This window comes from Scyliorhinus torazame, chromosome 10, assembly GCF_047496885.1.
Source record: "Scyliorhinus torazame isolate Kashiwa2021f chromosome 10, sScyTor2.1, whole genome shotgun sequence".
Classification (NCBI taxonomy): Eukaryota; Metazoa; Chordata; class Chondrichthyes; order Carcharhiniformes; family Scyliorhinidae; genus Scyliorhinus; species Scyliorhinus torazame.
In genome coordinates, this window is record NC_092716.1 from 117,305,880 (window position 1) to 117,332,665 (window position 26,786).

General features: G+C 45.9%; 1 long non-coding RNA gene across 1 annotated transcript; it reads left to right on the forward strand.

Annotated features, from left to right (window-relative positions):
• Nucleotides 1–4,410: 4,410 nt before the first annotated feature.
• Nucleotides 4,411–16,085, forward strand: LOC140384856 (uncharacterized). Its single transcript, XR_011933176.1, has 2 exons — nucleotides 4,411–4,490; nucleotides 15,237–16,085. It is a non-coding gene; the product is annotated as an uncharacterized lncRNA (long non-coding RNA).
• The last annotated feature ends 10,701 nt before the right edge of the window (nucleotides 16,086–26,786 follow it).

Consider the following 26,786-nt stretch of genomic DNA (forward strand, 5'->3'; position numbering starts at 1 on the left):
AGTATCAAGTTGATGTACCTAATGGACTGTGAGCTGATCATATTTAAACACCAGGGGCAGCATGGTGGCACAGTGGGTTAGCCCTGTTGCCTCACGGCACCGAGATCCCAGGTTCGATCCCGGCTCTGGGTCACTGTCCGTGTGGAGTTTGTATATTCTCCCCGTGTTTGCATGGGTTTCGCCCCCACAACCCAAAGATGTGCAAGGTCGGTGGATTGAACATGTTAAATTGCCCCTTAATTGGAAAAAAAAATGAATTGGGTACTCTAAATTTATAAAAAAATATTTAAACACCAGTCCAAGAGACTGTCTCTCCAGCCCACCTGTCTTCAGGAAACTGCCACTTATGGTTGGCAACTGGAAGAACAAGGCTTGCAGCCTCAAGAAGAAGGCAGCACTGACCTCACCAACCGGGCCCTTGACGCATTGATCAGAGGAGTGCAGGTGCACAGACACATCCTGCATCCTAGGGACGTCTCCAGGAAGCATCATAACCTCACGTCTCTGGTCTGGGTCCCAGATGAACCACCATCCGGTGCAGGAAGAGGATAAATGATAAACACCATTCAGTTCAGGAAGAGGATACGTTATTTGATCCGCTCTAACAGCGTTAGTTATCCTTCAACTCCTTCCTGCATCAAACCCTCATCATGGCATCATGCACTTAAACATCTACTCTCTTCATTGATATCACAGAACCATTAGCAGGGGGCACATATCAACACTCATTCTCTCGTGGACGCTTTGTCACCACCAACATTCCATCTATCATGTTGCTCACATTCCATCCACTGGCCTTTCTGGGGAGAGATCACCACACAGAGCTGATCATCACTGAAGAGGAAGCTCTTGAAAAACTGTCACAGTGCCCAGCAACGCAGACATACATTTTCTGGAGAACACCTAACTGACATGTCCTTGCAGCAGTCGAAGGCAGGGACATCCCAAGTCTCTGGCCCTGTAGCTATTCCATCTAAGCCAGATAATAAGCCTCTGATAGCGGATGCCAACTTAATGCTGGAGATGCAACAACAGGGAGTGGAACATCAGGCAGCAGTCACCCAGGACACAAGAGTCAACGATGGAGGAGACCATCCGTATTCTGTCTGATGTCTTGGTTCCGATATATGAGTGTCATGAGTTTACTGTGGGAAGGTTGGCGACTGCCATGGACTTGCTCCAGCAGATTTTCTGGATTAGCACTCGGCCTTGCATTCGTTATGGCGCAATCATGATGTAATTGACATGGGGATTGGGCACCTTGGCCTCCTTGCAGGTGTTGCATCTCCTCTAGGAGTCAGGGAGGGGCCATCAGACACCCACCAGGAAGATGATCATCAGCCAAAGAACCTGGTGGCCTCCACTCAAGACATTCCAAGGATGTGAAGCTTTTCACTCTCCTCTATGCCTATGGCTCCATCTACTCCAGTTGTTCAAGTCCTGAGCAGAACACCATTATGCTTCTCATCAGCGCAGGAACCTGCAGGTCTCAGACTAGCAGAACTATTCCGCCAAAGCCATCAGTGGACATCAGGACGTAGCAGTCCATAGGTTACTTGAACTCTGCTGTGGATGTCGTTGCTGTCCCCAGGTGTAGTGATAGTGTTAGGAAAATTTAAAAAATATTGATGTGAGCATTTGAGTTGCAGGTAAATTGCACTTTTGGGAATAAATTTTGATGGTTATGTGAACGTTTTGGTCAACTGAAGATGTGAGTTTGTACATTGGAATGCTCTTATATCGAGTTTTGGCAATCCTCCCACTCTGACAGTGTCCATCTGTGAGATTAAAATTCATGTGATGTCAACCTGACTTGAACAAATATCTGCACCCTTGTGTGATGTCAGCGAGATGTGTTTAAATCTTTACTTGAAGTGTGTGATGTAAGCATTTCTAACATTTCTTCCTCATGGAACAGCATTGAGTGAGGAAAGCTTATCAGCACTGATATACTGGCGGCATTTGTGTCTCCTCCATGGTGGAGCCAGAACATCGTGCACAGAAGGTGATCACTAGACAAGTCCTCATCTCAGTTGCTGCAGTGTTTGTACCATTTAAATGGTGGTGAAAGCACGAAGTCATCTCTCACATCACTCCTGTACCTCAGTAGACTCTCAATTCCCAAAGTGAACACATTCACAGAGCACATTCAAACCATTACTGCAACAGATGTACAATAAAATATATATTTTTTAAAATCCTACATTCATCACACCAGTGCCTTGAAGACAGTGACACCTCCCAACTCAATGCCGGATGATCCATCCATCATGTGCCAAACTAACAGACCACCCCCACCTATTCTGAGTTCTGCGTGCATCTCCTTGCAGTAAAATGTGCCTCCCTTCCCCTCCACTGGTTTGTCAGCATTACATGTACCCTTATCATTCTCTAGCTTCCTAAACCCTCAGTCTTCCCTTTGTCTTCCATTATTCCAAATTGTCTTCCAATCCTTGCCCCTCTGTCTTCAATTATGCACCCTCTCAGAACACTTGCACAGCCCTTATTCCACATTGCTTCCCCTTGTCCCGTCATCCTAGCCCTGGTTGCAATGCTTGTTTGTGAAAGTGGAGACTTGCATGCGTGCTGCAGTGTAGTGGAGTCCTTCTGGACAACATTGGCAAAGACCAATGCTACAGCCTCAGCAGAGTGGCATCCATCGTAACAAGAGTGGCACAGCACAATGGCAGAGAGGTTATATATGCTGTCCTCACCTCAAAGGCATAAACGAACTGAGGTCTGACTTGTGCATGCCACACGTATTTCAAACAGGTTTGTGGCTGATATAATTTCCCGTTGGCATGACGCAAGATTGAAAGATGTGCTGAGACTCTTATAAGCAGCTGTGTTAATCAGCATTAATGATTTGTTGTGAATGCAAATTATATTCACATTATTAGGCAGTGGGATAATTGACCCACCATTGGGAAAATTGCAAAGTGTTCTTTCCAGAGCAGGTTTTTCAATATTTGCTCAACTCCAGATTCTCCACTTCAGCTCATTGTGAAACCTGTCTCAGGCGTGATGGGAGACTTTCACCCAGTGGTTCAGGTCTATGATGCTGGATTCTACGATTTTGAGGATATGTCCACATGCTGGCTTGGGAACGGTGGCGTTTTATGACAGAGAAAATGGCGTACGATGACCACAGATCCTCCTTTTGGCTGGGGGCTGGCATCAAGGCAGCATACAGCACCCGGCTCTAGCTGCCAATATGGCCTGGAGAATTGCTGGGTCCGTGGCAGCGCAGGCGCACGCAATGGCCTGCAGCGGCCAAATCATGCAACATGGCGCTGCTGCACACGGACCCGGCACGCAAAATAGAGCCCCCATTTGGCTGGCTCGCGCGCTCCTGCCCCTGGCAATGTTCCGTCTGCCTGCAGATTAGCCCTCCCCCGACTATGGTGGTGCTGGGGTGAGTCCGCAGCCGCCACGCCATGGTCCTGACGAGTGAGACCATGAGAGACCCACGCCGTTGGGAACACGGCTGGTTGGGGGCGGAGCCACAGGGGTGAGCCTTAGGCAACGTCCTGATGCTGTCAATATGTTGCGCGGTATACTCACCGGGTATGCCGCTTTGGAGGGGGCGGAGCATTGCGAAAGCGACGCCGCCCCCGATTTGGTCGGGAACTTTGATTCTCGGACCTATCGCCAAACATAATTTTGGTGACGGCGACTGGAGAATCCCGCGAGGACCTTTTGACAGTGTTTGAGAGGAAGTATGAAAGGGTTTCATGTTGCTGGAAGTAGATGGAGCATCAGGCTGCAAAGCAAGGTGGAGCATCAGATTGGAATGTATGGGCCGGGATTCTCCAAAATCCCGGCTAGGTGTTGACACCGGTGTATACACTGGAGTATTTCACGCTGGCGTCAACGAAGCTGTTGGCCCAGCGATTCAGTGGCCTACAGGGGACCAGCACGATGCCAGAGTGCTGCACGCAGTGCCAGCGCCGATATGCCCATGCACTTTTTGGTCGTTTCCGCGCCGGCGCTGCGCAACATGGCGTAGCGACACAGCGGGCCCACGTGGAAGATGGTAGGCCCCCACTGATCGCATGCGCCCACCAATTGGTAGCCCTCGATCATGGGCCTGGTCATCGTGGAGGCCTCCCCCAGAGTCTGATCCTCCACCCCCCCCCACCAGGACGGCCACCGTGGCCGAGGGTCCGAGCTCCCGCCGGGTGGTACCATATGTGAACGATGCCGGCGGAACTCGGCCGATCAACCGCAGAGAATTGCCGCGGGGGCCTCTTTCAATGGCCCCCGACCAACGCCGCATCGACCGCGCACGCGCGACTGCCGCCGATTCTCTGGTCGCTGCAGAATCCGCCCTGGCAACGGGTGACGTAATCAAAACAAATAAAGGGAACAATAATAGTCAGCGAAGAACCATCACCAAACCTGAGAGGAAGATAAGATTGGCGGAGGGAGCGACGTTCCTCCAGAGAGGAAAGAGGCAGACTGGCGAGGAGCACCCTGGGAATGCCGTGGTGAGCAATGTCCTCCCGTTACTCACTCGGTCAGTTTATTGGGGCGCGGACAGTGAGGAAAGTAGGACAAGAAAGTCTCCTTTTCAACCCCTTCCTAAAACCGACCCAGAATTTCCTCCTAACCTCTAATTGCCGCTGTTAATCGCGCCCATTACCCACGCACCAGGAATGGAGAAGGGCAGGGCTTGGGAACCGGCCAGAACTTTCCACCTGGTTAATGGAGAAGGCGGCTGATCGCCCCCTGCTGACCATTCGTTCATCGCTGGCTCGGCCAACATTTACTGTGCAAACCACAATTGCTGTGGGTTTGGCTGGGGTCACATCCAGGTAATGACGGCGGGTTTCCTTCAGTCCACTTTGTCCAGATCTGCACTTTAGTCCAGATGCGTGTTCTCTTATTTGAATTAAAATTTCGCCACCTTTCAAATTCAAACCTGTTTCCCCAGAACATGTACCCCCGCCTCCCCCAATTACTAATACAGCGACCAGACCACCAGTCGGAGTTTGCCCACCGATCCTTTTACCAATCGCTAAACTGCTGGCTATGTTGTACCTGAAATAAGAGTCGGTTAAATATTTACACGTTTATTGTTTTTCCCGTCTCTTTAATATTTGCACCAACATTTGAAGGTCCTGTAGTTGGTGTCCACACTGGTGCAAAACCACAATCCGTTCTGGTATACATCCAGGTCCACTTCTCCAGTCAATGTCTGTGCACATAACACAGGAAACCGAGTCGACCATTTCGATCTTCAATTCCTCAGACAATAAGACCAAACCTGATCGCTGAGCAAATTCCCAGGTCCACTTCCCTCCCCTCCACAACATTCTTTTATTAGTTTTTATTCGAGGCATTTTCAAATATAGACATAACAAAGAAGAAAAACATAAGGCAACCGCGGCAATAACAAACATCCAAAACATCCTTACCCCACCCCCCACAAAAGAAAATCTCCCTCCGCCCCCCCACTCAACCCGCAGCCACACTTTAGCTTTTAACCCAGACATCCAGCCCGAACAGAAAATTAATGCCCCTTCCATTCCCACCCTCCCCCAAGACTCAATTCTCCTTGGATAAGTCGATGAACAGCGTCCATCTAAAGGTGAACATCTTCTTTGCACCTCTGTTGGTGAACTTGATTTTCTCTAAGTGCAGGATCTCTGCCAAATTGCTCACCCATATCCCTTCAGTCGGTGGCTCCGAGTCCTGCCCACACACAAAATCCATCTCCGGCTATTTGGGAGGCAAATGCTAACACTTCGGTCTCTCTCCCACCTGCGCTCCCGCGTCCTCCGACACTCCAAATATTGCCCACCTCCAGACTCGGAGCTACTGTTACTTCCAAAATCATTAACATGATATCTGCAAATCCTGTCCAAACACTCCACCCCCTGAACCTCGGACCTGCCCAAAACATAGGGACATGGTTTGCCGGCCTCCCTGCACACCTCCCACACTTATCGTCCACCCCTGGAAAGAACCGACTCATCCTGTACACCATCATGTGGGCCCAGTGTAGCACTTTGAACTCGATGAGACTTAGTGTTGTGCACGATGAGGATGCATTAAACCTTCGCAAAGCCTCACTCAACACTCCACACCCCAATGCCCCACCCAGCTTCTCCTCCCACTTACACCTAACTTCCTCCACTGGGGCACTCTCTCTCTTCAACAGCTCCCCATATAGATCTGAGACCTTGCCCTCCCTATTTCCTCCTCAGTTTGTCCTGTAGCACCTGGAATGGTAGCACTGGAAAGGCATCTCACAGATTTCATAGAATTTACAGAGCAGAAGGAGGGCATTCGGCCCATTGGGTCTGCACCGGCCCTTGGAAAGAGCACCCTACTCGAGCACACTGTATCCAGGGTAAAACCCAATTGTGAATCAAGACCGTGTCACATTTTAACATCACATCAATGTAATTTGCATCGCTCGATGGGAAGGATTTGAGGGGGATCTTGGAGATATTGGCTGCCAATGATACTGGCGATTTACTCTCCTCGTCGATGGTTGTTCAATGTTGCTGATGGCGACTGAGTGAATCGGCTGGTGACTTGATATGCCTGATTCCCACTGATTGATTGTCGGAATCAGGTTTACAAGTTACTAATCATAATGTATGTTAGTTACTCATTGATTGTGCTGTTTTCTGATTTAATGATGGAGTTCCTGTCGATTGATTTATGAGAATACTGGTGACTACTGATGGTGATGCCATGATGTCACAAGTGTTTGATGGGTAATACTACTGCCAGTGATTGAGCGATGTTATTGCTGGGATATTGGGAGAATTCGCTGCTGCTGTTTGAGTGTTATTATTGCTGACGTCTAACGACTCATTTCCTGGCGATAGGATTCATGAACATTGGTTGAAATTGCGGATGATTAGATGCTACTTGCGGTGAACGTATTCCTGGTAATTAAGTGACTTTGTTGGTAATAAACTGTTTCAGATGATTAGTGAAAAGAGTTGAACGGTGGGCCGGTACATATTGACGAGTTTGAGTGCATGCGTGTGTCATTTCCACTTTATCGGCTGATCTGTAAGAACATTTTTTCAGGTGAATTTCTGATCGATTTGTCACTTGTTCACAGAGGTATGGTTGCTGTTTTTGAAAGTATTTTAATCCATTTTTAAATATTATACATGACACAAAAAATAACAATAACAACAAATCTCCCTTCACAATACCCACCATAACCCCTTTCCCTCCGCCTTCCCTATAACAGCTAATGGTGACTAACTCTTAAAAGTACAAAATGAACGGCCTCATCTCCGGTACAACATGTCAATTGGCCCCTCAGGGTGAATTTAACGTTTTCGAGATATAAAATTACAGAATATCTGCGAACCATGTTGAGGCACTTGTTGGAGAAGATGACGTCGGCCCTTTTAGTTTCCGCCTACAGGTGAAGGCTGGAGGCTGTAGCCCCTGCCCCCGTCCCTGTAACCCCTGTCCCTGTCCCCGTCTGCAGCTCCAGCAGTTCCGACACCCCAGATGTGGCCAGTAGAGGATAAGGATTCAGCTCAATCGACAGCGCATTTGAAGATTTTTTATAAGCAGCTGTGTTGGTCAGAACCACTCGGAGAGGAGTCAGATATGCAGAGTTTTCTGTTGGAGTTGGTCACTGAGCTTGATAGCACAGTTGATAGCGCTTTCCATTACTTGGCTGATTAGAGAGCAGACCGATGCGTGGGAAATTGGCGGGATTAGATCAGTATGCACAGTGATTGATATTGCAGATGATCTATAAAAAAGAACATGTGTTGGAGGGAAAGGAAGGTAAACATCTGAAATTTCTGAACTCAATCCAAACCCAAATCCAGATAGCTGTAAAGTGCCGATAAAGCAACGCAAATTTAAAGTACATTGGGGTTGGGGGCATGGATTGAGAATCGGTAAGAGGGCAGGAACCAGAGAGTAGGAATAATTTGGTACTTTTCGAAGTGGCAGGCATTTACTAGTGGAGTCCGACAGGGACCTGTGCTTAGAGCAAAACTGGTTAGAATATTCATCAATGCTTTGGATCAGAGAACGAACAGTAATATTTCCAGGAATGATGATGATACGAAACCTGGTGAGAAAGTGACGGTGAGCAGGACTTAAGAGAATTCAAGGTGATTTGGATAAGGTGAGTGAGTGGAAAAATATGGGCAATATACCTTCGATTCAGGAAAGCTTATTCCGTTCGGAGAGAGAAATATAATGACTGTTTTTTAAATGGTGTCCTTGTTCACCAGACACTGAACGCAGGTACAGTAAGCAGTGAAGAAGGCCTTCATTGCAAAAGGACTTGAGTACAACAGCAAGGATCTCTTACTGCACCAGTACCGGGCCTCGGTTAAATCAAACCTGGAGCATTGTGTGTTGCTATGATCTACTCATCTGAGAATTGATATATTTGCCACAGATGGAGTGCAACGAATGCTCATCAGACTGATTCCTGGAATGGAACGATTCTCCTGGGATTCTCTTAGGATTTAGAAGAATTCAAGGGGACATATTCGAGACATATGAAATTCTAACCGTTCTGGATAATCTGAGTGTCAGAATGTTGTTTCCTCTGTCAACGGATGAAGAACAAAGGGTCACTGTCTGAGGATACGGGCTAGGTTATTTAGGGGCATATATGTGGAATCATTTCTTCAGAGAGTGGTAAACATATGAAATTCCTGACCTGAGAAGTCTGTGCAGGAAAGCCATTGAATATATTTAAGAAGGAAAAATAAATTTCAAACTCTAAAGGTGACAAGGGTTTTGGGGAGAGCGTTGGAGTGTGGCGTGAAAGGCCGTTTGGCCTCCTTAGGTTTTCCATGCATGGATTGGATTTAATTTACTGTCACTTGTACCGAGGTGCAGTGAAAAGTACTATTCTGCGTGCAGTCCAGATAGATAGTTCCATACATGCATTGTGGATAGCACAATTGCTTCACAGCTCCAGGGTCCCAAGTTCGATTCTGGCTTGGGTCACTGTCTGTGCGGAGTCTGCACATCCTCCCCGTGTCTGTGTGGGTTTTCTCCCACAGTCCAAAGATGTGCAGGTTAGGTGGATTGGCCATGATAAATTGCCCTTAGTGTCCAAAATTGCCCTCGATGGGCCGAATGGCCTCCTTCTGCACTGTAAATTCTATGAAATTCTATGAAAAAAACATAGGACACATATAAATACACAATGTAAATGCATAGAAACAGACGTCGGGTGAAGCACACAGTAGTGCAGTTCCACTCTGTAGAAAAGATGTGTGAAGAGATCAGTTCAGTCCATAATCGGATTTTCTGGGGTATGGTAACAGCGGGGAAGAAGCTGTTTTTGAACCTGTTAGTGCATGTTCTCAGACGTTTGCATCTCCTGCCCGATGGAAAAGGTTGTGAGAGAGAATAACCCGGGTGGGTGGTGTCTTTGATTATGCTGCTCGCTTTCCCAAGGCAGCGGGAGGTGTAGACCGAATCAATGGATAGCATATATGATAACCGGATGTGCTGTACCAGATGTTTATGCTTACATTTATTTGATTGGTGCAACGGTCAGAGTGGCCAAAGCAGAAATCGTGTGTGGAAACAAGTTTACAGACATCGTCCTTTTTTGGGTGACATTAGCAACTGAACAACAGTAATGTCGTCACAAAATCAGTGTCAGCCTCCCGAATATGGATAAAACAGGGTCTTCAGCAGTAATTAGATGTATGTTAAATTGGGGTAAAACCAGTTGAATCTCGTGCTCAGAGTAGGGAATGCGAGGGCATGATTGTCGTGATTGATGAATTAATGATGAATATATTTTGGCAATTTACCTCCCCGAGACCCCATCTGGTTTCCCGTATCACCAATGTCTCTACCTTGAACCATCATCCATTTCATCCATTAATCTTTCCATTCTTCTAGCCTATCACACATGCACGGTAGCACAGTGGTGAGCACTGGTCCTTCACAGCGCCAGGGGCCCAGGTTTTATTCCCAGCATGGGTCACTGTGCTGTACGGAGTCTGCTCTGGTGCCCTCCAGATGCTCCGATTTCCTCCCCCAAGTCCCAGAAGACGTGTATGTTAGGTGAATTGGACATTTTGAATTCTCCCTCAGTGTACCCGAGCAGGTGCCGTAGTGTGGCGGCTAGGGGATTTTCACAGTCACTTCATTGTAGTGTTAATGTAAGTCTACTTTTGACACTGATTAAAAATTATTCGATTCCTCATTGTTCTTTCTCCCTGATGCACTTGTCCCCCCCCCCCGTTTTTACTTTCTAAGCCCTGTTAGCAGTCGAAATATGTTTTAGTTCTGATCACAGTTCATTGAATTACCTCATGACTGCGTTACTCTCCTGACAGTTCTGTACATGACTGCTGCCATTTTCTGACCTTTTTTGTTTCGTAATATTAATAGTTTCAAATGCATTCTGAAATTGGATTAAAATTCCTTAAATTTCTTTGCAGAATTTGAACTCTGCTCACCAGATAATTATTTCAGGCCTCTACAATTTTAGTTTCAACATTATAATCACGATGTTACCATACTCTTTATTTACTAACTAGTTGAGGATACTGTAGTCAGCTTACAATCAACATGTTGGGGGTTACTATTGACACAAAATTGAACTGTAATAGCGATATTGATGCGATGGCTGCCACCATATGACTTCACCTTATGTACCAGTATATCGTGAGGTACCTTGTCAAAAGCTTTACTGAAATCCATGTATACACCATCTGCCTTTCCCTCATCTATCATCTTTGCCACTTCCTCGAGAAACTCGATCAAATTAGTGAGGCAAAAACACGCTGTCCTTCACTAATAAGTCCATTTGTTTCCAAATGTGAGTAAATACTATCTAAGAATCTTTTCCAATAATTTCCTTACCACTGAAGTAAGGCTCAACTGCGTATAATTTCCTGGATCATCCTTGCTGCCCTTCTTAAACAATGTCATATACTCGTCTATGGCCTGCCATATTTTCTCGCAGAAAACCTCATCGGCCATGAGGGCCATGTCCAACCTTCATGGGGGGCAATGGGCACAGACTGTCTCGAACGTCACATCCACGTAATGTGGAGCATGGTAGGAAATTACAGTCGTAGAGTATTCCACTCCTACTATCCCTGGAAGCACCGATTTCCCCACTACAAAGACGTCGGTCCTTGTATACACATTGTGAACGTGGGAATTACTTCTGCTCTGCGTGGGTGAACCGCCATGGTTCCACTGCCCTCATCTGCTCCATGAAAAGACTGAGTTCTTTCGCCATGTTGGAGGACTTACCCGTTTTGGGGTTCGACCTGTCTGTCGGTGGGTCCTGTACGCAGTTACAGCCACCCTCCCCCTCAACATCATCATCTCATTGTTGGGGGTTTCTATCATGGTCTTCTTTATGAATTCGATGTCGTCCCGTTGGGTGCGTACACATTAACCAGGACCACCAATGCCTTACCCAGGACACTACTGACCATGACATATCTTGCCCCTGGGTCTGTAACCATCCTCATTGCTGTAAACATCGTCCTCTTATTTCACAGAATGGTTATCCCACTTATTGTCGTCAGGAGCAGGAATGGTAGGTCTGTCTCACCCAGCCCTTCCTCACCCACAGTTGGTCCTTCACCCTCGGGTCTGTCTCCTGGAGGAGGACTGTGTCAGCTTTTATACTTCTTACGTGGGCGATAAATCTGAATATTTCATTTTAAAAAAAATCTATTTTATTAGAAACATGTATCAAACAGGTTACAACAAATAAAACCCCGGGAAATATACTTCCCAGCAATCAACTAGACAGTCTGTACATCTTCCCCCCCCCCCCCCCTTTTCACCCTCCCCTGCCATCCCCCACCCCCTCTGCGACTAAAAGCTCCTAAAACACGGTCACAAACATCCCCCACCTTTTCTCAAACCCCTCTGCAGAGCCTCTTCACTCATATTTTATTTTCTCCAACCACGGGAAATCGAACAGGTCACCCAACCAAGCCGCTACCCCCGTGGCGGTGCTGACCGGCACTCCAGTAAACTTCTCTTCTGGGTAATCAGAAAGGTGAAGGTCACGACATCGACTTCCCTCCTCTCCATGAGCTCTGGCTTCTCTGAAACCCCAAATATCGCCACCAAAATGGTCCGGGTCCACCTCGTCCTCTACTACCCTGGCTAAGACCGTAAACACTCCCGGCCAGAATTTTACCAATTTTTCACAACCCGAAAACATGTGTGTGTGATTTTCTGGCCCCCGCGCACATCTCTCACACTCATCTACTACCCCCTGGTAGAACCCACTCATTCTCACCCGAGTAATAGGCACAATCTGCACCACCTTAAATTTTATCAGACTCATCCTCGCACAGGAGGAGGTATTGTTTACCCTACGCAGTCCCTCACTCTATACTCTCCAATTGATCTTCCCTCCCAACTCCCCTTCTCATTTCCTCTTGATCCTCAACGCCCAATTGCCTTCCTGCTCCCTCAGCCACTTGTATATATGTCCAATTCTTCCCTACCTTCCACATCCAGAAGCAGCAGCTGCACCAGCAGGGTGTATCCTGGAACCTATGGAACCCCTCCAGAACTTTCACGCAACGTCCCTAACTTGCAGATACATGAACTTACTACCCCGGGCAGTTCTACCCTCTCCCTTAGCTCCTCCAGACTGGCGAGCCCTTGCTCCAAATATAGATCCCTCACCTTGATCAGCCCCAATTCCCTCCACCTCCTGTATAAACTATCCACCCACCCGGTTCAAACCCATGATTCTGGCAGAGCGGCGTTAACAAAGTCATCCCTTCCTCATTAAAATGCCTCCTCAGCTGATTCCATATCTTTACTGAAGACTGCACCACCGTATCCCTGCTCGGAGTCATTGGCAATGCTGCCATCACCATTGCCTGGAAACTGGACCCCTCACAAGATTCCTCCGACATCCAAACCTACTCTATCCTTTTTCCTTCCCACCATAGTGGCATCTTAGCTACATTTGCAGCCCAATAATAATGAAGCAGATTCGGCAGCCCCCACCCCTTCTGCTGTCTTTGCCTCTGTACCAGGGACATTGGGAGTCTCAGCATCTTCCCCGCCCATACAAAGTCCGCAAAGATCGTGCCAATTGGCGAAAAAATGCCTTTGGTATAAAGATTGAGAGAAACTGAAAAATATTAATTTTCACTACTTTGACCGTCCCATCAACGTCAACTGCAGTGTATCCCACCTCCTGACAAACCCCCCCCCCCATGGGTCCCTCCAACAGCTTCTTGAAGTTCCACTTATGGATCTACCTCAATTAGATAGGGTGGACGTAGGGAAGTTGTTTCCATTAGAAGGAGAGACTAGGACCCGGGGGCACAGCCTTAGAATAAAAGGGAGTCACTTTAGAACAGATGAGGAGAAATTTCTTCAGCCAGGGAGTGGTGGGTCTGTGGAATTCATTGGCACAGAGGGGGGTGGAGGCCGGGACGTTGAGTGTCTTTAAGACAGAAGTTGATACATTCTTGATTTCTCGAGGAATTAAGGGCTATGGAGAGAGAGCGGGTAAATGGAGTTGAAATCGGCCATGATTGAATGGTGGCGTGGACTCGATGGGCCGAATGGCCTTACTTCCGCTCCTAGGTCTTATGGTCTTAATTCCCTCGTTACCCGAACCCCCAAATACCTAAACCTATCCTTCACTACCGTAAATGGCTAAGTTCCCCCGCTGTCCCAGCTCATTCACCGGGAAAACCTCACTTTTACCAACATTTGGTTTGCCCCCCCAAGAATTCTCCAAACCTCTCCAGCAGCTCCAAAATCCTTCCCATACTCTCCAGCGGATCCGAAACATGCAGCAACACTGGCTCACCGACACCGACGCTACTACCAAGAAAGCACAACAGCGCCTATACTTTCTCAGGAAACTAAGGCAATTCGACCTGTCCATATTGGCTCTCAATAATTTTTATAGATGCACCATAGAAAGCATCCTATCTGGGTGCATCAAAGCCTTGTATGGCAACAGCTCATCCCAAGACAGAAGGAAACTACAAAGAGTCGTGAACACAGCTCAGTCCATCACGTGTACCCACCTCCCGTACATTGACTCTGTCTGCACCTGCCTTGAAAAAGTGGACAGCATAATCAAAGACACCTCTTACTTGGGTTATTCTCTCTTCCAACTTCTTCCATCGGGCAGGAGATACAAAAGTCTGAGAACACGCACTAACAGATTCAAAGACCGCTGCTTCCCAGTTGTTACAAGACATCTGAATGACTCTCTTATGGACTGAACTCATCTCTCCATGCATCTTCTCTACAGAGTAGTATGGCACTCTGTATGCTTCACCCGATGACTGTCTTTGTATTTACATTGTGTATCTACTGTGTGTTGTATGTTTTCTTCATGTATGGAACAACGTGTCTGGACTGTACACAGAACAATACTTTTCACCTTACCTCGGGACACATGACAATAAACCAAATCCAATTTTGAACTCAATAAAAATCTTTGGTGAATGTACGAACACACAATCTGATCCAAGAATGTCATGTAGGAAGCGTATCTGCCATTCCGACCTTGTCTGGCCTGGACATGACCCCAGACCTACAGCAATATGGTTAACTACTAAGTACCCTGCGATATCCCTAGTAAGCCATTCATTTTAGAGCAATGAAGCGTGGACAATAAAATGCAGGCCCAGGGAATGATGTCCAGATCCAACGAACTAATTCATAAAAGTGAAGGAGCGGTTAAAATATGGTTATAATATGAGAGAACTTTTTTAAAGTTCAATCCGAAATTGATTCATACATTAAAAAAAATGCAATTTATGAAAGTAGATTCGGAAATTTTACCGTGGTATAATAGGAATCTACAAGAAGAGATAGGGCAGTGGAAAGCAAATGGTTATCATTTGAGCTCGACTGCATTGTTCGCCACAAATGTACGTTCCATGACAGTGCACAAACCTAGCAGGAAAGGCTGTACACCCGTGTGTAATATGAGAAGTTACACATATATTGAATGAAAGGAGAAAGCTTAGAATCTTACCAAACAATAACATGACTGTGTGTTAGGAGCACTTAGAATTTCAGCAGAGGAAACCAAAAACTGATAATGGAAAAGGAATACAGAGAAAACTAAAGAGAATCATAAAAGGGACTGTAAAATCTCGTATAGCGATGTACAAAAGGACACACTTGCAAAGACCAAGCTGGATCAATTATCAGCAAAGACCGGAGATTTTACAATGAGATATAAGATAATGGCAAACAAATACACTCATACTTTGTTTCTTCCTTCATAGAGGAAGATACAAACACTCTCCAGGGCACACAAGATAAAAGGACTAACGATATTGAGGACTTAGCAGTAAATGTTATTGAAGGAAAAGTATTGGAGCTTGAAAATTCCCCGCAATTATTCTTCTTCTTCCCAGAATACTGGAAAACTTGGCTGCAGAGATAATGAATGTATGGCTGATCATAATTTAAATCTGTAACGATTCTCGAACGTTTCCGGCAGATTCGAAGTTTATCAAGTATAATTGCACTTAAATAAACATGAGGGAGAGAGAAACGGCAAACGACAGACCTGCAGCCCATTAGACCAGCAGAGCATAACATATAATCTATTGTCATGAATGTGGGAACTTTGCATTTAGAAAACAACTGTATGATTGAGCTGTGTGAACATGGACTTATGGAAGGAAATTCACGGTTAGCAACACAGTAGGAAGATAGTTTTGACGAAGGTACTGGCAAAATCAATGTGGTGGGATCAGTGGCGTATTCTATTCTATTTTGAGAAGGCGTTCCATATGGTTGCACAAAAGACGTTAGTGAGAAAAAGTTAATATGGGATCAGGAACAATATACTGCATCGATTGTGAATTCACTGAGAGGCGAAAACATGGAGGAGGAACAAACGGGTTATTCTCAGGTTGGCGGGCACTGACCAATAGAATCTGACTGCAGAAATGTGTTCTTGGGCCCAAGCTATTCAAAGTCTATGTAAATGATATGGGTATAACAATGTAAACTGCTCAAGTTTGCTGATTATGCAACACTAAATGGGAAAGTTTGTTGTGAGGACAATGCAAAGACCTGGAAAGGGGAGGCATGCTGGATAAGTGTCAATAAAATGGCATGCGGAATAGAGTGTGAATAATGTGAAGTTATTTAAAAATTAGTTTGGGAAGTGATGATCTCCAACGCATGGTGGGTGTCGTATTCATAGATCCGCAAAACTAAACCTGCAGGGTCAGAAACCTTTTAGGAAGGTAAGTCGTGTATTGGACATTATTGCAAGAGAATTTGAGAAGGCAAATAAAAATGAAGCCTTCATGCTCAGTAAGTAGCAAACTGAGGAACAGGCGCAGAGGCCCACATACGCATTTGCAACAGGAGTCGGTCATTCGGCCCACCCTTCTTCTTTTGCCACTCAGGAAGGTCATTGTGCCGTAATCACCACGTGCCTTCCTATCCACGTATCAATTGGTTCTTCTGTCAACAAAGATTCTATCTAATTCAAAAATATTCAACAGCCATTTTCCTCCGCTCTTTGGGGAAGAATGTTGCAGATATTTAGCACCCTATGAGAGAAAAACAAATCCGTTCTTCATCTTAAATGGGGAAACCCTCATTTCATATTCTCCCTGCTAGTTCTATCCTCTTCACGTGACCCTTCGAAGAGCCATGCTGGACTCAGAATATTAACTCAGTTTCTCTCTCCAGTGAGGCTTCAGAGAGGGTGCACAAGAGATTTACCAGGATGCTGCCTGGTATGGAGGGCATTAGCTATGAAGGGCTGTTGAATAAACTCGGTTTGTTCCCACTAGAACAACAGGGGTTGAGGGGCGACCTGATGGAGGTCTACAAAATTATGAGGGGCATAGACAGAGTGAATAGTCAGAGGCTTTTCCCCAGGGTAGAGTGGTCAATTACTAGGGGGCATAGGTTTAAGGTGCGAGGAGCAAGGTTTAGAGGAGATGTACAGGCAAGATTTTCACACAGAGGGTAGTGGGTGCCTGGAACTCGCTGCCGGAGGAGGTGGTGGAAGCAGGGACGGTAGTGACATTTAAGGGGCATCTTGACAAATGCATGGATAGGATGGGAATAGAGGGATACGGACCCAGGAAGTGTAGAAGATTTTAGTTTAGTCGGGCAGCATGGTCGGCACGGCATTGGAGGGCCGACGGTCCTGTTCCTGTGCTGTACTTTTCTTTGTCCTTTGTTCTTTGATGCTGCCAGAGCTGCGGAGTTCATACAGAATTTTCGGTGTTGATTTGAAAGGATACAAGTGTTTGCAGAAGAAGTCAACAGTGAATAGTCAGACTCGTGCACTTGGGGGTTTAGAATTCGATACCGAAGGGAAATCAAAAATTAAGAATTATTTTCATGGTTGGCTGATCAGCCTGAAGTGAAAATATCATTGTTGCCTCTTTCGCTACGTGTACCACCTCCTCGTGACTTTAAAGACGGGACCAAATGTGATATAACCAATTTTGCTCATTACGCATAGTGTTGCGAACATAATTTACGATGAGGAGAAACGTAGGCAGCAAAAGGTACAGTCCGATTCAGTGGACAGATAGTCAGAATACGTCATCTAACAGAACGAAGTGTGAGGTTGTCTACTTAAAAAAAACATGAAAGAGAAGTTTTATTTAAGCAGCGGAAGACTGGAAAATCTCCGTGTTCATTGGGATTTCTACTTTATTTCTGCACATAGCATCTGACGTTAACATACTGGTGCTGTAAGCAATCTATATAGTTGCCCCAGATTCTTTTTTCTCAAATTGATTTGGACACAACTGTGAATAATTATTCATGTAAGTTGACAGCGCTATCGTGAGACCCCGTTTTTGGATCCCTCACTTGAGAAAGCACATGCGTGCTTCGGAGGGAGGGCCACGACTGTTCACTTGACCCTCTCCTGGGAGCAGTAGTTTGTCCTTTCAGGAAACTTTAAGTCAAAAGATTATTATTTACTCAACTTTTACAGAATGCGCGATGACTGCAGTGAAGCATTTAAAAGGATGAAGGGAATTTTTTGACGATTATAGATCCTGGTAGGATCTTTTTCTGAGTACTTAATCCATAGCTGGAGGTTACGGAATTAATGAGCCATGAAGGCGATGGGTACTGTTACATTCAAAGAACAAAGAAATGTACAGCACAGGAACAGGCCCTTCGGCCCTCCAAGCCCGTGCCGACCATACTGCCCGACTAAACTACAATCTTCTACACTTCCTGGGTCCGTATCCTTCTATTCCCATCCTATTCATGTATTTGTCAAGATGCCCCTTAAATGTCCCTATCGTCCCTGCTTCCACTACCTCCTCCGGTAGTGAGTTCCAGGCACCCACTACCCTCTGCGTAAAAAACTTGCCTCGTACATCTACTCTAAACCTTGCCCATCTCACCTTAAACCTATGCCCCCTAGTAATTGACCCCTCTACCTTGGGGAAAAGCCTCTGACTAGCCACTCCTGTCTATGCCCCTCATAATTTTGTAGACCTCTATCAGGTCGCCCCTCAACCTCCTTCGTTCCAGTGAGAACAAACCGAGTTTATTCAATCGCTCCTCATAGCTTATGCCCTCCATACCAGGCAACATTCTGGTAAATCTCTTTTGCACCCTCTCTAAAGCCTCCACATCCTTCTGGTAGTGTGGCGACCAGAATTGAACACTATACTCCAAGTGTGGCCTAACTAAGGTTCTATACAGCTGCAACATGACTTGCCAATTCTTATACTCAATGCCCCGGCCAATGAAGGCAAGCATGCCGTATGCCTTCTTGACTACCTTCTCCACCTGTGTTGCCCCTTTTAATGACCTGTGGACCTGTACTCCTAGATCTCTTTGACTTTCAATACTCTTGAGGGTTCTACCATTCACTGTATATTCCCTACGTGCATTAGCCCTTCCAAAATGCATTACCTCACATTTGTCCGGATTAAATTCCATCTGCCATCTCTCCGCCCAAGTCTCCAGACAATCTAAATCCTGCTGTATCCTCAGACAGTCCTCATCACTATCCGCAATTCCACCAACCTTTGTGTCGTCTGCAAACTTACTAATCAGACCAGTTACATTTTCCTCCAAATCATTTATATATACTACAAAGAGCAAAGGTCCCAGCACTGATCCCTGTGGAACACCACTGGTCACAGCCCTCCAATTAGAAAAGCATCCCTCCATTGCTACCCTCTGCCTTCTACGGCCTAGCCAGTTCTGTATCCACCTTGCCAGTTCACCCCTGATCCCGTGTGACTTCACCTTTTGTACTAGTCTACCATGAGGGACGTTGTCAAAGGCCTTACTGAAGTCCATATAGACAACATCTACTGCCCTACCTGCATCAATCATCTTAGTGACCTCCTCGAAAAACTCTATCAAGTTAGTGAGACACGACCTCCCCTTCACAAAACCGTGCTGCCTCTCACTAATACTTCCATTTGCTTCCAAATGGGAGTAGATCCTGTCTCGAAGAATTCTCTCCAGTAATTTCCCTACCACTGAAGTAGTAATGGGCTAGCATCACTGGGCTAGTAATGCAGAGACCCGGGTTGTCATTTTGGGATCAGGGCTCGAATACCACAAAAGCAGATGGTGAAATTTGAGTTCAATAAACAAACTGGAATTGGAACCATTGTCAATTGGGGTAAAAATCCATCTTTTTCACTCCTGTTCTTCACGTAAGGAAATCTGCCCTCATTATCTGATCTGGTGCTCATGTGACTCCAGACCCAAAGCAAAGAGGTTGACTTTTCAGTATGCGCTCAGAAATGCCGAAAAGGTCACTGCGCACAAGGAACCTGAGGGAGGGGCAATAAATGGTGGCCCACCATACATTCCATAAATTCATTGAAAAACATCACGACTGAGATGAAGAAAAATATCTTCACTCAACGTTTCGTAGAGCTTGCAATGAACTATCTATAAGAAATTGCTGAGAATATTGAAACTATCTATGGCTAGAGTTTTGAATGCTAAAGCAACCAATGGATATTTCGATAACATTGGAAGGTGGAGCTGGCGTAGAAGATCACTAATGATTGTTATGTGCTCCTCTTCCTATTGCTTATGCATATTAAGCTGACAGCTGATCAGATACATTTTGTTTCGATATAGGAATGGTTGGACATTGAGGAGGTTATCCTACTTATGGGTAAGATAACACGAGGGCTGATAGATAACATATGTTAATTGAAAGTAGTACAGAATAAAATTCCCATACCAGCCTCCCCGAACAGGCGCTGGAATGTGGCGACTAGGGGCTTTTCACAGTAACTTCATTTGAAGCCTACTTGTGACAATAAGCTATTTTCATTTCCATTCAATTCAAGAGAAATACACCACCCATAGTTATTAAACCATCATGGACAGTAGGGAGCACATACTGGGAAATCAAATGTGACCAAAGACTCGTTGCCTGTGTGACCTGATGGCCTGCAACGTAGTGCTTCCAGAAAAAAGGTTTAGATAATGTCTGACTTATTCATTATCCCCATAAATTAATTGGATTCTGCAAGACCCGAGTAGATCGGAAAATCTTAAATACAAGATTCCCTATTTTTCAGGCCAAAGAGTGAAATGGACAACCAGAAATTATAGGCACGATAGGCTAGCATCTATTTAATGAAAACCCCGTGAATCCATTCTGAAGGAGGTAATAGCTGGACATAGATACAATTATACCATTATCAGGCAAGTCAACATTGGTTGTGCAAAGAAAATTGTTTTTGGAAAATGTATTAGTACTCCTTGATGAAATAACAAGTCGGGCGGGGCATGGAGAACTGGTAGATGTGATATAATTGGATTTCCAAAAGACATTCAATAAGGTACCAGGATGTGTGTTAGAAGATATTATAAGATCCCATGCTGTGCAGATTTATTTAGGTAGAGCATTGGTTAGCTAACAGAGAACAGAACGTCCAGCTAAATGGATCGAAAACTGTAACTATTGGAGTGCCAGCTGAAGCATGAACTATTTATAGTCCGTATAGAAGAACTGGATGAACGGATCGACTGTAGTGCAGCTTAATCTGCTGATGACAGGGTGTCAGGAAGGAAAACAAGTTGTGGAGATGGCACAAAGCGTGTCAAAGCGATATCCGTAGGAAAATTGAATTGGCAGTCATTTAGCAGAAAGATTATATTATTTGAAAATGTGAGGTGGCACGGTAGCGTAGTGGTTAGCACTGTTACTTCACAGCTCCATAGTCCCAGGTTCGATTTCAGGCTAGGGTCACTGTCTGTGGTCAGACCATTGAAGACCATGTTGAGTGGTTGCTAAAAGCAAATTACTGCGGATGCTGGAATCTGAAACGAAAGAGAAAATGCTGGAAAATCTCAGCAAGTCTGGCAGCATCTGTAGGGAGAGAAAAGAGCTAGCGTTTCGAGTCTGATGACTCTTTGTCAGCTTTGAGTCATTGCGACAAAGAGTCATCGGACTCGAAACATTAGCTCTTTTCTCTCCCTACAGATGCTGCCAGACTTGCTGAGATTTGCCAGCATTTTCTCTTTCGTTTGAGTGGTTGCTGATGCTGTTAGCTATCGCTTGAAGTTGCTGAACAGCGAAAAGCATGTCTGCTGATACACAGTTTGATCAGAAGCCTCAATGCATTCCAGAAGGAGTCCTGTGAAGACGGGGGAAATGCGACTAGTGCAGGTTTGAGCAATGAGCTTCCCGGGGATGGAGAACAGGAAGATTCCTCGGTTATTCTGAAAGTCCACTTTGTCTGCTTTCGTGATGATGATTGTGATAACGGTATTCCTGAAGTCAGTAGGAATTTTTCTCTCTCCCAGACGTACAGGAGCAGCTATTGGAAATTACTGACAATCTCTTCTCCAAATTTCACACTGTTCACTGGAATCTCATCCACTAATGCAGTTTTTCCATCTTTAAGCGTTTAATGGAAGTTTCGGCTTCGACCATGATTGCTAGGACATGAAGATTATCTTTCATGGGTGTTGGGGGATTTCCTCAAACACGTTTTCATCTGTGATTGTAACACGGTTTAGAAGGTCTTTGAAGTAGCTTGATCATCACCGGACGATGTTTTATCTGACTCTCAAGAGAGTGTGGTGATATGCATCACTGTAAATACAAAAGGGGTTAATGTGAACACACTACACCTAGCAAGACACCAGAGGGAGCACCAGAGACATGACACACAGACATTCAACCAATAGGTCAGTAAGATAGGACACGGCCAATGGGCAGTCACGACACACCCAGATGTGATGCTACCAAACCCATATAAAAGGACACAGCACACATGCCTCAGTCCCTTTCCATTGGAGACCCTTAGTGAGTACAGACAGGGATGATTGAAACACATCATACCCACCACATGGATGGTAGCAGACTGGTTAGTTCATCTGAGTAGCTATAGCAGGATTGACAGGATAGTCGAATCCAAGCAGGAGAATTGTTAATAGTTTAATAAATGTGTTAAAGCTAACTCCAAGTCTGAACCTTCCTTTGTCAGAGTGTACATCAAGGGAGCAACTTATGCTCCGTCAAGAGCATGACAAACATGATACCAAGGAGTGACTGTTTAAATCCATATAGTTTCAACTCAGCTGACAGTGACAACCAGCAAAAGCACCCAGGCAAGATGTTCGAGATTCCGATTCCACAGCCGCTCAGGTGCCACGGCAATCTCAGTGCAAACTGGCGTGCATTCAGGCAAAGGTTTGAGATCTTCCTGGTAGCAGCCGACCTACAAGACGTGGCCGATGCTGAAAAGACAGAGCTTCTGCTCACCATCGCGGGTGCAAGAGCAGAAGAAATCTTCAAAACATTCAAGTTTCCAAAAGGCAAGACAAGAGTGAATTCCAGATAGTCCTGGACAAGTTCGAATGATATTGCGAGGAAAAGACAAAGAAACCAACAGAAAACGGTAAAAGAGGCGCCAATACTAACCACGAGGCCGAGGTACCGGTGCAACGAACGACAATTTTGATTGCCGCCATCTTGGAAAAGGTGCCGCACATGGGTAGTTGAGAGAAATGCGGAAAGTAAAGGAACATTGATCTGCGCATGCGCAATCGCTTCATATGCTCTACGTCACAATCGTCATGACGTCAGAGGCCCAGGACCACGCCCACTTAAAGGGGAAATGTCCCAAAACAATACAAAAAAGTTTTAAAGCCTCAAAACAAGGTTTTTTCACCTGGAACGACAGCACAATGCCTGAACTTCGACCAGTAGCTGAAAGTAACCTCCGCAGAACCCTGCAACAAGCAGTTAGCACCACCAAAAGAGATGATACAGTCCCTGAAGACTACGACTCAGATGATGATTTCACCATTGGCGACCCCAGCACCAAATCCGAGCCGCAACGAGATGTGTTCTGCAGTGCAGAATCCGACACAGAACCAGATGTGTTCTTCGTATTTGAGGATCTTCAGCCCAGCATATATGACATCCTGACTCATGAGTGCAGGATTATGCTGCGGCCTGACACCAAGAGACAGAGAGCAGTACAAGCCCACAGAGAGCGGCCTGCTGCCACACAGAGAGTGGTCCACGTACCACGAAGGGTCCCAGCCTCCACACAGAAAGTGATGAAAGACTCCACAGCGAGACAACTGCACGTCTCCACACAGAAAGTGACTCCAGTGACACAAGCCTCCACAGTGAGCTCATGGAGAGACTCCATAATAGAAGCAATGCAAGACTCCGGAGCGCAGTCCTTGCATGAACAAGCAGTGACTTGAGTGATACAAGGCTCCACGGCGAGCTTGTGGACAGCCTCCATGATAGAAACAATGCAAGACTCCAGAGCGCAGTCCTTGCATGAACAAACAGTGATGACAGTGTCCACAGCGAGACCAATGCACGATTCCACACAAGCAATGCAGCAAGACTCCACAGAGGGAGTGACACAGGCCTCCACAGCGAGCTCGAGGACGGACTCCACGATGGAAGGAACGCAAGACTCCAGAGTGCAGTCCTTGCATGAACAAGACCATGAGGGTCTAGCAACCTCCTCTGAGCAACCAGCAGCAGATGATGCAGGTCTGCCACGCTCAAGTGCACAGCAAGAAGACTATGACAGTCTACCATGCTCAAGTGAACAGCAAGAGGACTATGACAGTCTACCACGCTCAAGTGAACGACAAGAAGACACTGAGGCTCTACCCACTGTATGTGCGACAAGTGACGACGGCACCCCACTTCCCATAGCAGATGTGCAACGTGACAGACCTCAGCTAGAATGTACAGAGGCTCTCGACAATCACAGTGAGACTACTGGTGACTCCGGTGACACCACGTTACTTTAAACCTCATTCGCTCGAGCCTCTCCACAAGGAAATGCATTCCTGAATGTTTTGACTCCGGACAGGGTGCATCATAAAGCCTCAGAAGATTCAGGTGAACCTGAAATGACACCGGACGGGGAGCATCAAGAAACCTCAGCTGACTCGAGTGAAACTGCAATGACTCCGGACGGGGAGCGTCAAGAAACCAAAGCTGATTCAGGTGAACAAGAAAAGGATCCAGACGGGGAGCATCGACAAGCCAAAACTGACTCAGGTGCAACAGACCAGACTCCAGATGGGGAGCATTGACAAGCCAACGCTGATTCCAGTAAGCCGGACATGACTCCAAACGTGGAGCGCCGCTAACTCAGTGGCGGCACGCGCAAGTAAACAGCAGATGCCTCAAAGGATGCTGACACGAGTAACTGTGTGAAGGGCTCGTAATATCCATAGAGTGTGATCCTTGAACGCAACAAACACAACAACAAAACCAACCAACACAACAACAACATCAAAGACAATAGCAAGAAGCGTACCAAAGGCAACAACTTCGACAACAAGCACAACAAAAACAACAATGGAACTACGACTGGTATGACATAGTACAACTCTGCAAATGTGGGACACTGTTACTGCTCAGCTCAGTACAATGACATACCATGGCAGGACGACACAGATTCCTTACATCGCCACCGCAAGCATCGAAAGTAAAAAAGAATCCACATCAGACAACAAAGTGATTTGACCACTTCTTGGTTCCGTACGCACAGGGACACTGACGGCGTTTACACAGCAATGCCACCATCAGCATCACTACCTCACCAACCAAACAAGAAAGCCATTCTACCATATTAATTACTGAACCTTGGACACATGCATATGATTTGGACTTATTGTGTAATCATCACTCATCATGATTTGTACATGTCATCACTCGTCTACCTATTTTGTTCAGTTTTCTTTAACACTGTACAGAAAACATGTAACATGAAAAAAGGGGGAATGTTGTGATATGCATCACTGTAAATACACACGGGGTTAATGTGAATACACCACACCTAGCTAGACACCAGAGGGAGTACCAGAGACATGACACACAGACATTCAACCAATAGGTCAGTAAGATAGGACACGACCAATGGGCAGTCACACCACATCCAGACGTGACACTACCACAGGGGGGCATTACACCAACCCATATAAAAGGACACAGCAAACATGCTCAGTCTCTTTCCAGTGGAGACACTTAGTGAGTACAGACAGGGTTGATTGAAACAAATCACACCCACCACGTGGATTGTAGCTGACTGGTTAGTTCGTCTGAGTAGCTATAGCAGGATTGACAGGATTATCGAATCCAAGTAGGAGAATCGTTAATAGTTTAATAAATGTGTTAAAGCTATCTCCAAGTCTGAACCTTCCTTTGTCAGAGTGTACATCAAGGAAGCAGCGGATGCTACGTCAAGAGCATAACAAAACAGAGAGTTCCATTGCATCTTTGCACACGTTTGAGGCCTAAGGTGTTGGGTCCGTAGTTTGCATTGATGACGCTGAAGAAGAACTGGATGCCATGCTTAGTGGCCAGGTGTTGAGACTTCCTCGCTTTCTCAGCCGACCATTTGTTCTTGATTTCCCGAGTTTTTCTTTGTACCTCCGACTTGTCTGGTAGATGAGTTCTGCTCTTTGCTTTGCTTGTTATGTCATGTTGCCAGGAGTGGAGGGCTTTTCTCTTCTTGTTAATAAGAGATTGAATGGTTTGGTCGTTCTCATCGAACCACTCCTGCTCTTTTAGCCGCTGGTTTCTTCAAAACTTGTGATTACGCTTATATTCAAGGCTTTCGAGTTCTCCTCCACTCCACTAGGATTTTGGAGAATACATGGTTGGGATTTCACGCGCATGCTTAGCCCTTGATGTCGCTCAATGTTGATATATGTTTCTGAGCTGTTTCTTTTTCTTCCACTGCTTCTGGTGGAGTTAAATGGACATAGAGGAAGGGATCGCTTTGCTGGTGATGGCGTCTTTTTGATCTCGAAATCAGACAATTCCGAATTCGATTATATGCCCGTGCTTTGATCGTGAATGTTTCCAAGTAGTCTTGAATTGATCTTGTTGGCGTAACAGTGTGGTTCTGATGACAAGCTGAATTCCCTCCTTTCCAATGGCTCCTAAACAGGAAGCCCTCTCCAACCTTGAGTGTGAAATCTCCAAGGAGGATGACATTATCTTCCTTCAGAAGATTGGAGAGTGCGGTGTCCAGCGGGAATAGAAGCCTTTGTTGGACTTAGCATTGGCACCAAGCATTGGTGCATATGTACTCACGACTGTTGCCTGCTGAGTTTTGATAAATTGTAGACAAAGGGTCTTGAGGCGTTCGCTGATGCCGACAGAGAGATCTGAGAGTCGGGTGACGTGTTTGGGTTTGATGCTGAAATCAATTCCCTTCGTCTTGGCTTATCGTCGAGTTTTCCTGTCCAGCGGAAGGTGTAACCACAACCGTTTTCTCAGTGCACTTGGCATGCTCCTCGGGTCGCTTTCAGGGCAGCATCGTCACTGTTGAAGTGCCTGAGTTCAC